Raw genomic sequence first — 12,578 nt, 5'->3', positions numbered from 1 at the left:
TTATATTAGAGAAAAGAAAGCCAAGGGGATGTGCCTTACACATGAAAAGAAGTAATGAATGTGGAAAGGTTTAGGAAAGGTAAGCAGAACTGGCCATGCACAGACTTGCTAGCCTGCACTAACCAACCAGTTTTAGTAAATCTGCTCCATATGTCAACCCAGAAATATCCATAGTGGCATGTATGGAATTCTTAACTTCCTAATTCATGGAAGTCTTTTCAGAAAGTAGTTGATGAAAACAGTTATATGATCTTTTCAGTTGAGTTGAAAGGATAGTGTGAGAATAAAGCAATGTTTTTCTCTAGGTAACTTAGTAGCACTTAGTCCATCTAATGCCTGTTGCAGTTTCAGAGGCACCTCAAGAATACAATTACACTGGCCGTATGACTAAAGAAAAAAGAATATGCTTTTAGGTTTTTTTATCATTAGTGTATGTTCAGTGAAGAGAAAAATAAAGTGAAGACAGTCCAGTGTTTTACCCTTGGCCCGCTCCCTGGAGTATACATGATTGTACAGTGAACGCAAGGTAGCATCATTACACTGATTTGTCAGAAGCATGTGACAAGCATACAGGGAAGTTCAAGTCCAGCTGGATTTTCAAAATTCTGAAACATTTAAGCTGGGATGTTGATATTTGGGATGTTTGTCAGGCATTGGCACAGGCTGCCCAGGGAAGTGGTGGAGTCACCATCCCTGGAGGTGTTAAAAAAATGCATAGATGTGGCACTTCAGGACATGGTTTAGTGGGCACGGTGGTGTTGGGTTGACAGTTGTACTTGATGATCTTAAAGGTCTTTTCCAACCTAAACAATTCTATGATTCTATGATTCTATACCTGACCACATATTTTTAAAAGCTTATTTTTAGAAATAAGAATACACAGTTCCCACCTAGTCAGAGGAAGCTGAAGATCCTTTCTACCTTAAAATTAAATTGTTTAATTACCTATTAGTTCAAATGCTTTGAGAATTGACTTCAGCAGTTCCCTCTGTTCCTCAATTCCCTGTCTGCAAAACAGAAGTGCTTTCATTTTTTCCCCTGTATCTGCACACAGCAAGAACAGCTATTATTTACAACAGCTGAGTGGCAAGTTTTTTAAACAAATTCCACAGCTATGTGATCTTCCTTTCTGAATCAGTATCCATGAGGCACATCAGATTTATTGATATGTGATACCAATTTTGCTTCTAGATGTGCTAATCTTTTCTTCTGTCTTTTGAACCTAGTGCTTTGTTTGTCCGATCGATGTTCAAAGCACTAATGTTTTATCATACTACTTGCCAGACTGCAGAAGCTTCTTAACAGAAATGTATTCAGCACTAAATATATTGAGAACAGTAAGAATGAAGTAAAATAGTTTAAGTACCAAAGCAGTATTCAGGAAAACCTTAAGTAACAAAGCCTATATTCAGATTGTACTAGGTGGTGTAAACTATAAACAGGAGTGTATGCTAATATTATGCTACCACTGCTATTGTTATTAGCTCAGTCCACTTTTGTTTTTCATTGCTATTATATTCATGCTTCTTGGAAAAGATTGGCATGTAATCAATTTCTGTTAGATTGTAAATAATTCTATGTTAAGAAATCAACTAGAATAAAAGTTATTCTACATAAATTACAGGGTTTCCACTATCTTCTTCAGAAACAGACCTAAGAAAACTGCTGAAAGCTTTTTACTTTACAAAATCTTAAATTCAAAAACATTTTAACTAAAAAAACCTTCAAGTTTTGGATTGAAATTCTTGTCAAAACAGAAAGGAAGCAATGAAGACACAACAGGGAAAAAAATAAGCCCAAAATGAATGATGAGATTATCCATATGGAATATAAGGTGTCTTGTTTCAATTCCTTGCTTTGAAAGTTTTGTAACAACTCCATGCTACTTCTTATTTTATTCCACTGATTTGAATTCATAAGCAAATATTTCTTCTAGACAACGTGCAGACTTCTCAGTTTCATCCTAGGGAAAAATAGGATTAAATTCCTCTTGAATCCATCAGAGTCACGCTGCTGTTTTTCAGCTAGTCTGACTAACAACAGGTGCAGGGCAGTGCCTTGGAATCTGCTTTGCTGATAAAGAGCAACTGCTTAAACAGTGCTGCTTCTCCGCTGTGTCACAGACTATACACCTCATTCTCTTAAACATGCCTTAAATAGCAAGGTATTACTGAGTTCTGGGGCTAGGCATGAACTTCTTCCATCTCCACTTCTTTATATGCCATTCCACATACTACTTTTCAAAAACCAGGAACAATAAGGCTCCTGACAGTTCAGAGAACATTTTTACCTTTACTTGTATTTCACCATCTGCGCTACGGATTTACAGCTTTTATGAAAGCACAGCATCTCCCACACATAGTACTTCTATCTCCTGCAAGGCTAATATTTACCACATCTGTCCAAGACTGTCAGCATATGATTTATTTGAATCACTCAAAGAGCAGAGGGTCAAATGCGTACAGGAGCATTAATATTATTTCCTAAGCCCAAGCCACAGTTCTCAACAAGATGATATGTGGAAGTGACAAATATAAGATAGCATCCCTGAAATGTTAAGAACTGCTTTTTATGTTTTTTGCATTTACTGTCCTTTACTAAGAATCATCAGTCCAGAAGAAAATGCAGCTCTTCCTAATCACAGTGTAGTAAAGCTTTCCATGAGCTCCCTAAAGCACCTCAGCAGTGTTAGCATAAGTAGTATGACATTATGCTTAAGGAGCTGCTTTTCTTCCCTCCTGGTCCCAGCTCTACCTAGCTGTGTTTGTATACTGCAATTCTATCCTTTAAATCTCCACTTTTCCTCTGTAAAATTAGGACAATATTTTTATATTTTACAGCACTGTTAAAAATTCACATTAATTAACTTTTTAAGTTAATAAAATTCACATTATTTAACTTTTTAGTTAAAACAGCTAATTTTTATATACTACATTTTTAGTACTTTAACTTGTAAAATACAGAGAAAGCCATACTCTGTATTTCTCAATGTAGGAAAAAAAAACATGCTTCATTTTTATAATCCAAACCAGATACAGGAAAAGCCAGGTCCTCCAGAGACTGATTATGCATGAATTGTCAGAACTGCTTCTCTGCATTTTGGTCTTTGTTAACAACAGTAATGCCTGCTGTCAACATACTTACTGCAATAATATAATTATTTATGGGTTTAAGTATTGACACAGATCATTTACTTCCATTTCCCACAAAGCTAGTCAGTATTATTGGGGGAAGGGAGGTGGCTGTGGGGAGGCAGAACTCGCTCAGAGCAGAAACAACACTCAGTCTGCTGAGACTGTAATAGTGTATTGTAGACAAATATATTGTCATAACATTTGTGTCCATGCATGTTAGTGGTTTATATACAAGTGATGTTAAAATTTTATTCCACATCTTAGTTGTTGGAATTCATCATATTGTTGAATGGAAAAAAAGGCAAAAAAAAAGTTGTCCTTCATGAGTCTCAACTGATTACCTTACTGCGTCACTTCACAATTTGTATTTGATGTATGTGTGTCAACTCAGAAGCACTTTCATAAAATATCAGCTTCTCTGTTAAAGGCATATAGGAATTATCAACATTCTTAATCAAAGAAAATATCACGCAGCAGCAAAGTAAAACATCTTTGTCAGATTTATGGTGAAGGCACACTTGAGGAAATTACAGTAGCTGCTATATGTAGTTTATAACACACTGAAATGTGTTAACATGCCACACTCTGAAACCTGCAATGTAAAGTCTCACATGAATTTAATGACACATTACTAATTTCACTATAAACTCTTTCTGTAAGCACAAGGGATTATAGAAGAATATATGTCCCCTTAGACTGACTTCAAGTCAACTAGTCCTGAATCACAGAAGAAACGTGCTTTGAAGTTGCAGAGGGCTACCCAGATGGGTAACATAACAGGCTGTATAGATGTCTCCCACCAGATGCTTCAAAGGAAGATGCAAGAAACCTTTCAATGGCAAATAAGTAGTGTCCACGAATAAACTTTCTGCAGAGGCAGGTGAGAAGTAAATAACTGTATGAACTGTTATACTTCAAGGATATCTACCTTGCATATTGTGTTCTATTTATTACAGCTAGATTAGTTTAATATATTTCATCAAACACTGTTATATCTAAACCTTGTTAGCATGCATTTAGGATGATCCCATTATAAAGAATACAAGAATTAACACTGGAGAGATGTATTCCCTATGCTGTTTAGGATATCACTGCAACTAAGACTGGAAGGGCTAGACCTGGATGTTCAAGGATTGAATCACTGCTGAGAAGGCTACCTAATGAAAGGCACACACAGAATCACAGAATGGTTGAGGTTGGATGTCAAATGGTTGAGGTTGGAGGTCATCTGGTCCATCCCCCTCCTCAAGTAGGGTCACCTAGAGCTGGTTGCACAGGACCATGTCCAGATGGCTTTTGAGTGCTCAGTCACCCTCACAGTGAAAAAGCATTTCCTGACATTCAGAGGGAACCTCCTGTGTTTCAGTTTGTGCCTGTTGCCTCTGGTCCTGTCACTGGGCACCCCTGAAAAGAGCGTGGCTCTGTCTTCTTCGCACCCTCCCTTCAGGTATTCATATGCATTGGTAAGATTCGCTTGAGCCTTGTCTTCTCCAAGCTGAACAGTCCCAGCTCGCTCAGCCTTTCCTCATACGAGAGATGCTCCAGACCCCTCATAATTTTAGTGGCCCTTTGCTGGACTCTCTGCAGTAATGTCAAGTCTCTCTTGTACTGGGGAGCCCAGAAGTGGACACAGTACTCCAGGTATTTATGGTGGATAACTGCAGATATTTATGACATTTATGATAGGCCTAAATATCTACCAACAGATACACATGATGCACTGGATGGTTAAAACTGAAGAAACTCAGAATTGGAAAGTTACATAGCATGGGTCTTTGCTCAAGCCAATAAGCCCTGTTTTGAGGCAGGGCTTACTAACGCAAGAACATAGCTGTGCTAATGTGACCATGTCTTTTGCATTTTAGTAGTCTTCTGCCTAGCCCTCTGGACAACAAATGTATCAAATCACATATGCCTACATGAGACCTACCATGTCCATCTGTTTCCAATTATGTCTATAATGGCTTCTTTCACAAATTACATAACAGATTAATTTAATATCCAGAGATGTTACGAAGCCTACATATTTTGCTAGTAGAAGTATGTCCTCGATCCTTATTATATTTAAGACAAAATAAGTCCTTTATTTAATATTTTCATACCATTTATACACTGATTTCAATGAAAACCTAATAATTTTAATCTGGGGTGACTTTTTTTCCTTCCTTATGCGGTATAAAGGAAAACTCCTCTTATTTTATTTACTTATATTAAAAATGCTGACCAATCTAGAATAATCACAGTATTTTTCTACCTAATTTCTATGACAGTTTTTAGAACAGATACTCTAATAATTGAAGACAAAAAATAAGCAATTCCCATGCAGTCAATGTTTAGGTGCCAGTAGAAAGCATACAGCTTTCATTACAGTTCATGGAATTTTGGCACACAAAGTACATGCCCAATATTATCTTCCCAACAGAGAACTGTACCCAGCACCTCTGTTTACAGATGAGATTCCACACTCCCCATCATAACTTACAATTAATTAAAAAAAAAAAAAAAAGTAATTAAAAAAACCCCAAACTAGCACACCTAGGGAATCAGTAGAGAGTTTAAAATGACCACAAAAAGAATTAGCCATATGCTCTTCCCTTGTATATAACACTGGGGGAATCTTTCCAGCAATCTTTTTTGCCTTGGTACCATATTTTTACCTTTGTTTTATTCTCTGCATGGGAGTATGCCAGCCAAATTTAAGAAACAAACAAGAATGTTTGTCTTCCAAAAGTTTCTGTCTTTCTCCCGCTTTCCCGCCCTCCAAGTATCAAGGTACAGTTAAGAACTAGGGATTACAGCTTGAGGAATGAGTTATTCTAACCTTGTCATGGAGTTTTATCAAAAACTGGACAGTTTCTGACTTGGATTCTGATCAGACTTCTAAATAAAGACAGATGTAATCTACAAAGCAGAATCTGCCTGAGATTAGATTGGATGTAAAAAGTGTTTCTTTCTATTTATAGCTTTGAAATTTTTTATACACTTTAAATTGTACAAAAAAAGGTAATTTTTTCAGGAGCTATTAATATCAAAATGTGTAACCATCCCCAAGTTAGAACAGCATACTATTCTACCTCACGTAATGTTCCACTTGCTATTTGGACACAGGAACCTTAATTTTCCTTGTAGAATTTCTCACATTTTTAATTGCCTATTATTGTCCATTTCTGTAGAAGAAAACTGATCTGAATGTTTACCATTTGCTCATTATCACCAAAAGTATCTGTGAAAAGAATAAAGATCAATTCAAAAGAAACATTCTAAAATATATTTGCTTTATGAAATTTTTCTAAGCGTAACTTTTTAGCCTTAAGTGTAAAACTCCAGTTTTAAACTTACATGTCTTCTACTTAGCTTGTGTTTTTATGGGCACTGATAATTCAAAGATCCATATGTGAAAATGTCAACATGTATTAGCTTGCACAAAACAACTAATTAAGACTGAAACTGTATATAAATTCTATATGATTTTATCCCTGCCTTTTCTTTTTTTTCATTCAAATTATTATTTAACTTGGTAAAAGATTAATAGGCCCAAATATAGATCATAATACAAAACTAAAAAAGAAAAAGCATGAATCAGCTGAAGTTATCTAACTCAGTGCTTGATATTATAAGGAATTAAAAAAAAAAACCTATGGAAGAACATGAACCCTAACCTACACTATGCAAAATTATGTAAATCAAGTGAAGAAGTAAAACAAATCATTCTGAAAATATAGCTCACAACTATTACAAAGCAATTAAATTGCTATATAACGCTCAGTAAAAATGGGACATTAGGTAATTAGACATTCTAATGTTAAAGTTTAGACTGTGCTCATATTTTTAACTGCTAATTGCTGCAATTAAAAATGAGGAATTCTCTTTAATTTTCTTAACAAAGAGTTCAGAATTGAAATATATTTTGAAGCTGTCACTTTTGAAAATGAATGCTGAATCATAAATTTGGATGTGTGTAATACTATCTTAGATTCATTAATATTAGTTTGGTTTTTAAGGAGATATCATCCCCTCTGGACAAAAAAAGCCCTGTACGTCCTTTATTTGAAGAAATGAAATTTCAAATGACTAAGTCATTAATTAAAATTCACTCTTACAATACTATACAATTCATATAGAGTTATTGTATGAACAAGGACAAATGCAAAATGAAAATTAATCACTACTGAATGGGGAATGAGATGAAGAAAGGTGCGTATTACAAAAAACACCCCAAAATCCAGACCATGACTACTGCAACAGTGTGATACAACTAGACTTTCCACAGATTTTTACTAAGAGACTTTGGGGGTCTGATTTATAGCAATAAAGGGAAGGTAGAACACTTTTGTAGATCTAGAATAGCCTCCAAGTAGCACACGTTACATAGCATACATGACCAAATAACAATAATAAGTCACAGATTATCAGAACTCCTCCAAGAGTTAGCCTACTGTTGCTTACCAATTCCTGTAAAAAAGCATGTTGAAGTTGTTACTTCCAAAGCAATCTCCATATTAAACTAGTTTAGTACCATCCTATCAATGAATTATTGAAAGGACATTAACAAACTAACCCAGTTTTCTACATCTGCAGTTATACAGTTTAAAATTTGTTAGTTAGAGTATATTATTTAAAAAAAAATATCCACCACAATTTTTTCCTTCCTTTTAACAGGGCTTGACAGAAGGCATTATGTCACTTTACAATTATTATCTTGCACTATTTCAAGGAAAAAAAAAAGGGGAGGATCCTTACTGAAATGTCCTTACTGAAATGCAAGTAAAAAGAATTATTATTTTGTGGGGCAGCTGATTTGAAAATTAATTTTGAGATATTGCTTTGGAGGGGGTTTTTGGCATAATGAATGAGAAAGAAATAGGAAAAACAATCAGGCTGAGTAAGTCTGAATTATTTTATTTCATTCAAAAATGCAGGTTTGTTTTAATTTTACGTTACTTAACCATCTATAAAAAAGATTCAAAAACAGTAATTGAAAATGAAAATGCTCAAAATTAACATACATATTTTCAAAGCCAATAAAGACTTTCGGGATAAGCATCTTAATAACAGCAAAAAAGCTGCTTTTGAAAATAATTGCAAGTGATTGAAAAATAGTTTTGAATTATTTCCTGTAGGTTTCTACTTCTGCATATGTATAAAGTTTGTTAATGAAATATACCAAAATTTAATTTTGGAACCTGGACTGGCTGTTATTAGATACATAATTTCATGGTTAAAGTGAAATTCTGCTACCTGCAAGATTTGTTTCATGACAGAAAGTGATGTTTCCAAAAAAACCATAATTATAACAATAGATATATTACTTACAGTATTGTAGAGCAGATTAATTAAAGTTAAAAGTGCCATTCTAATCAAATAAATCTCTAGGTTTCCAAATATCTAGGAAGATAATTGTATTATACTATTAACAGAGAAACCTCATAAAATGTTTTAAAATACTGATTTTATTTAAGTAGAACATCATCAGAAAAGCTAGTAGTGTGCCGCATTCTACACTTATTTTTGAACCTAAATTTACCTTCTCCCTCCTGCCCCTCAGAAAAGTCAAGCTTATCTTTCCGAGAGAAAAGATTGACATCAAAGGATTGTTTTTCCACTCACCAGATCTAAGCTGTTTTTTATTGTTCGAAGGAATTATTTAAGAGACCTAACACAGAACTTCAATCAGATATGTAGTTTCTGGTTCGTTGATTGGCTGATTCTGCTCCTTCTGGTGAATAAAGGCAACAAAAGTCCTTTTTAAATCTGTTCTCCTCAGAGAGAGGTTGCAGTCGTGCTTTCATTAAGCTGCTCTTCATAATAGTGTGGTGCCAGTGAGTTTCTACCCACCCGGAAAGTCTGCTAATAGCTTCTCTCAACTGTTCTTGCAAATGTAGAATATCCCTGGAAGTAAAGTTTAGCAGAGATGGAGTCTTGCAAATTTATCAGTGTCCTTAACTACAAGTGATCAGACTGTCTCAAAATCGGATTAACTCTGTGAAATGATCGCTTATACAATCTGACTTTGCAAGTGTTAGCTCTTTTGACCTTGGTAATTTTTGTTCCTGCAGTTCTTATACATGTCTCACTTCTGATCTTCTTTTTTGGTTCCTGTTAAGATATTTATGCCAAGGGATAAAGATTCAATCAATCTATGGTCTTCTTTTAGCTTGGAACCTCAGGAATCCTTAAAGAAACACTAATTTAAAAGATTTATAATAATGTATGGAGCTGACTCATATATACAGCTGCAGTGATCCAAGTGGGAGGCCAGCCTGGATGTCTGCTAATATTTTAAATTTACATGTCATATATATATTGATTATTTCATTAAATTAACATGTATCCACTTCTTAATTATTTATTATCCTGAGTGCTTTGCATTTCAACCTGAAATAACTGTGTAAAATGCAGAATGCCACCTAATTCTGTAATGTTAACATTGTTACACAATCCCATTTGTGAATGCAGTTCAAGGAATACAACAATTTAGCAGTTTCTAGAACCTGACATACTGAAAACAAGGTATACTCATACTGTTTCCCACCCTCATTAAAAATATTTTTTTAAAAAATAGATCTGTAGGATCTTATTACAACATTGTCCCCTTCAGAATAGGTGAGAAGTTTCTCATCTGAGAATCAGCAAAGGTTCTACAAAAACCTTTATTTCCTAAAAGTCATTTAAAGAAGAACTTTAGATAGATGCAGAAAAACAATTTCTGCCATAAATTCCCTGGCAAAACTATCACAACCAGAGGATACCCAACACTCTCTTGAGCATATCTAGAAAGCTCCTGAGGGCCCAGGGCACCTTGAAAGCCCATCAGGAAGGAGTCTCAGCAACAAGGAAGTTTCTAGGCCAAACTGTGGGAAATCTTGACAGATCCCTGGCCCTTAATGAGGGTGTCCTATCCTCTAGGCCCACACAAATCGCCAGTTCCTGCACCAGATGTCTTAGTTCACAATATTGAAGAGAAGAGAGAAACAGCAATGCATAGTCCTGGGACAAATGCTTCTTCTATGTCACATCAGAGTTTTGACATTACTGCTTCAGATACAGGACAGATACTTCATAGTCATTAAGATTTACAAAGATGCTTACTAAGGATCTTATATAACTGTCTCTTTTAATCCGTACTATATATCCTATTTTTAGGATGAAGACTGAACTTTGATCACACAGTTCAGATGTCTCTCTCCTCTGAGACCTGGAAGCCTCACTTTTTAAAGTTTTCATCTTATTTACTTTCCCCAGCATAGGACATGATGAAACCTACTTCCAAGGCCTAGCAGAATAGAGTCTACAAATTATTTGGCATTAATAATTTGGAACTGGAAAGGATTCATCCAAGGATATTACGGAAGATAGGCACTGTAATTGCAGGGCTGCTGTCTATCCTCCTTGAAAGACCTTGACATTCAATGAAGGTCAGTGGTGACTAGGAAGAGGTAAACGTTATGCCTATTTTCAAAAAAGGTACCCTCAACAACTTTGAACGTCACATCAAACTGGGGAACAACCAGTATGCTAGAAGGTAGAGCTACTGCTCAGAGGGTCCTTAACAGGCTGCAGAAATGGGCTGACAGGAACTTCATGAAGTTCAATATAGAGAGATGGAAAGTCCCACACCCAGGATAGACTGCTCTCATGCACTGCTATAGGCAGGACCAATGACGGGATACCAAGCACATCCACAGAAAAGGAGCTGGGGCTTCTGGTGCTCAACCAGTACACGTGCACTGCTGCAGTCATGGAATGTAATTGCATATTGGGCTCAATTAACAAAATCTTAGCCTGTACATTGAGAGAAGTGATTATTCTCCTCTGCTCAACACTTTTGAGGCCACACCTGGATTAGTTTCCAGCTTTAGATGGTTGGGTGTAAGAAAAATAGGCCCTTGCATGGATATAAACGTGCAAATTAGTGCAGTGTCTCTCTTGCATTCAACTAATGGCTTGCAATGCTTTCCATATCCTTCCTGTTGATCTTATGGCTTAAAAATAAAACTCAAAAAAGACGTTTCCCTCTGCTCCTCAAAATCCGAATTGGCCCTGATCTATTAAAGCTTGCTGTAGTTATCAGGTTCATTTCTTTTGGGGAGCTATGAAGACTAGATGGTACAAATCAGGTTCTGCAACTTGTCAGGCAATAATTTGATTGGAAGCTACTTATATGAGTCATTTCTTCTTCCTGGATGAGTTATCAGAAGAGAGAAATAGGACCAAAGTTCTGGCACCAGCATAATGCTACTTCTATCCCACATACTGTGGAAGAGTATTGCTAGACGACTGCCAGGCATTTTAAATATGCAACCCTGTTCCTATTTTTATTATTATTGTTTCTTCCCCTTCTGCACTTTCTACAGCAAAACCACAAGAATACTTCATAAGATGTTTTGGCAATACTGTCACAGTATACATAAACACTCATTACATTTATGATTCCAGAAATGGAAAAGAAAAGACTATTGATACTGAGCACCATGTTACAGCTGTAAGTTGGAAACTAACAGACTTCTTAGCAAAGAGTAAGAAATTTGCTTGAGTTAAAGTATATTAATTTGAATAAAAAATAAAACCTGCATTTCACACAATAAAGTGCTCAAAATAATGTCTCAAACTTTGTGGCCTACATCTTGACAAAGCAGCAAGTAGCCAGGTTAGAAAACATTCAAATTATGCTAGAATACTTTTTAAGCTAGTTTAATGAATGCTGAAACAATTAACTCAAATTTTGGCCAAAAGTTTGAGACAATGACAAATGTATTTCCAAGGTCTTTAGTCTGAAGTGCAAACCTGACCATTTAGTAGACACCTTTGGGACCCTGCTGTGTGAATTTGTAACACAGCAGCCTCCAGAGAACCTCTGCATGCACTCCAGCGCCCAGCTTGTGGCAGGGCTGAAGAACTGGGAATTGGACTGTGCTGAATTAGACCTCACCGGAGATACTTTTAGCAGGTGTGAAGGAGTCACACCTCACTGCCTTGGTGAGATCTAAATCCAGAGGAGTTAAACAGTTCCATTTTGGCACTATTTACTGAGTTTAGCTCTCTGTTCTACTGTTATGCTATTTGTAACACTTGGGCCATATACTACATTTTATCCTACTCTTCATAATTAGTAAAAATTTACTTGTTTTGTTAGAATCAAGTGCTCATTACTTATGAAAAAGATGGAGTACATCTAATTTGCAAACTGGGACAGCGATACACAATCAGCTATCAGTATTTCCCCTGTGAGTGTTTTATTTTATCCAGTTTTAAAAAAAGAAATGCAATTTGCAAATAGGGCTACTGATTTAAAAGGTAAGTCAAGCTATCTATAGAAGTTAATGTTGTAAAATATGTATCCAGCATAGAACAAGGGATACTGAACGGCTATTAATACAGAGGAAATCTTTAACAGATAATGTGGATATTTTTCTCTCCAGTTTCACTAGCATAGATTGTTTGTTA

This window comes from Harpia harpyja, chromosome 2 (assembly GCF_026419915.1).
Source record: "Harpia harpyja isolate bHarHar1 chromosome 2, bHarHar1 primary haplotype, whole genome shotgun sequence".
NCBI lineage: Eukaryota > Metazoa > Chordata > Aves > Accipitriformes > Accipitridae > Harpia > Harpia harpyja.
This window is presented reverse-complemented; position numbering follows the sequence as displayed.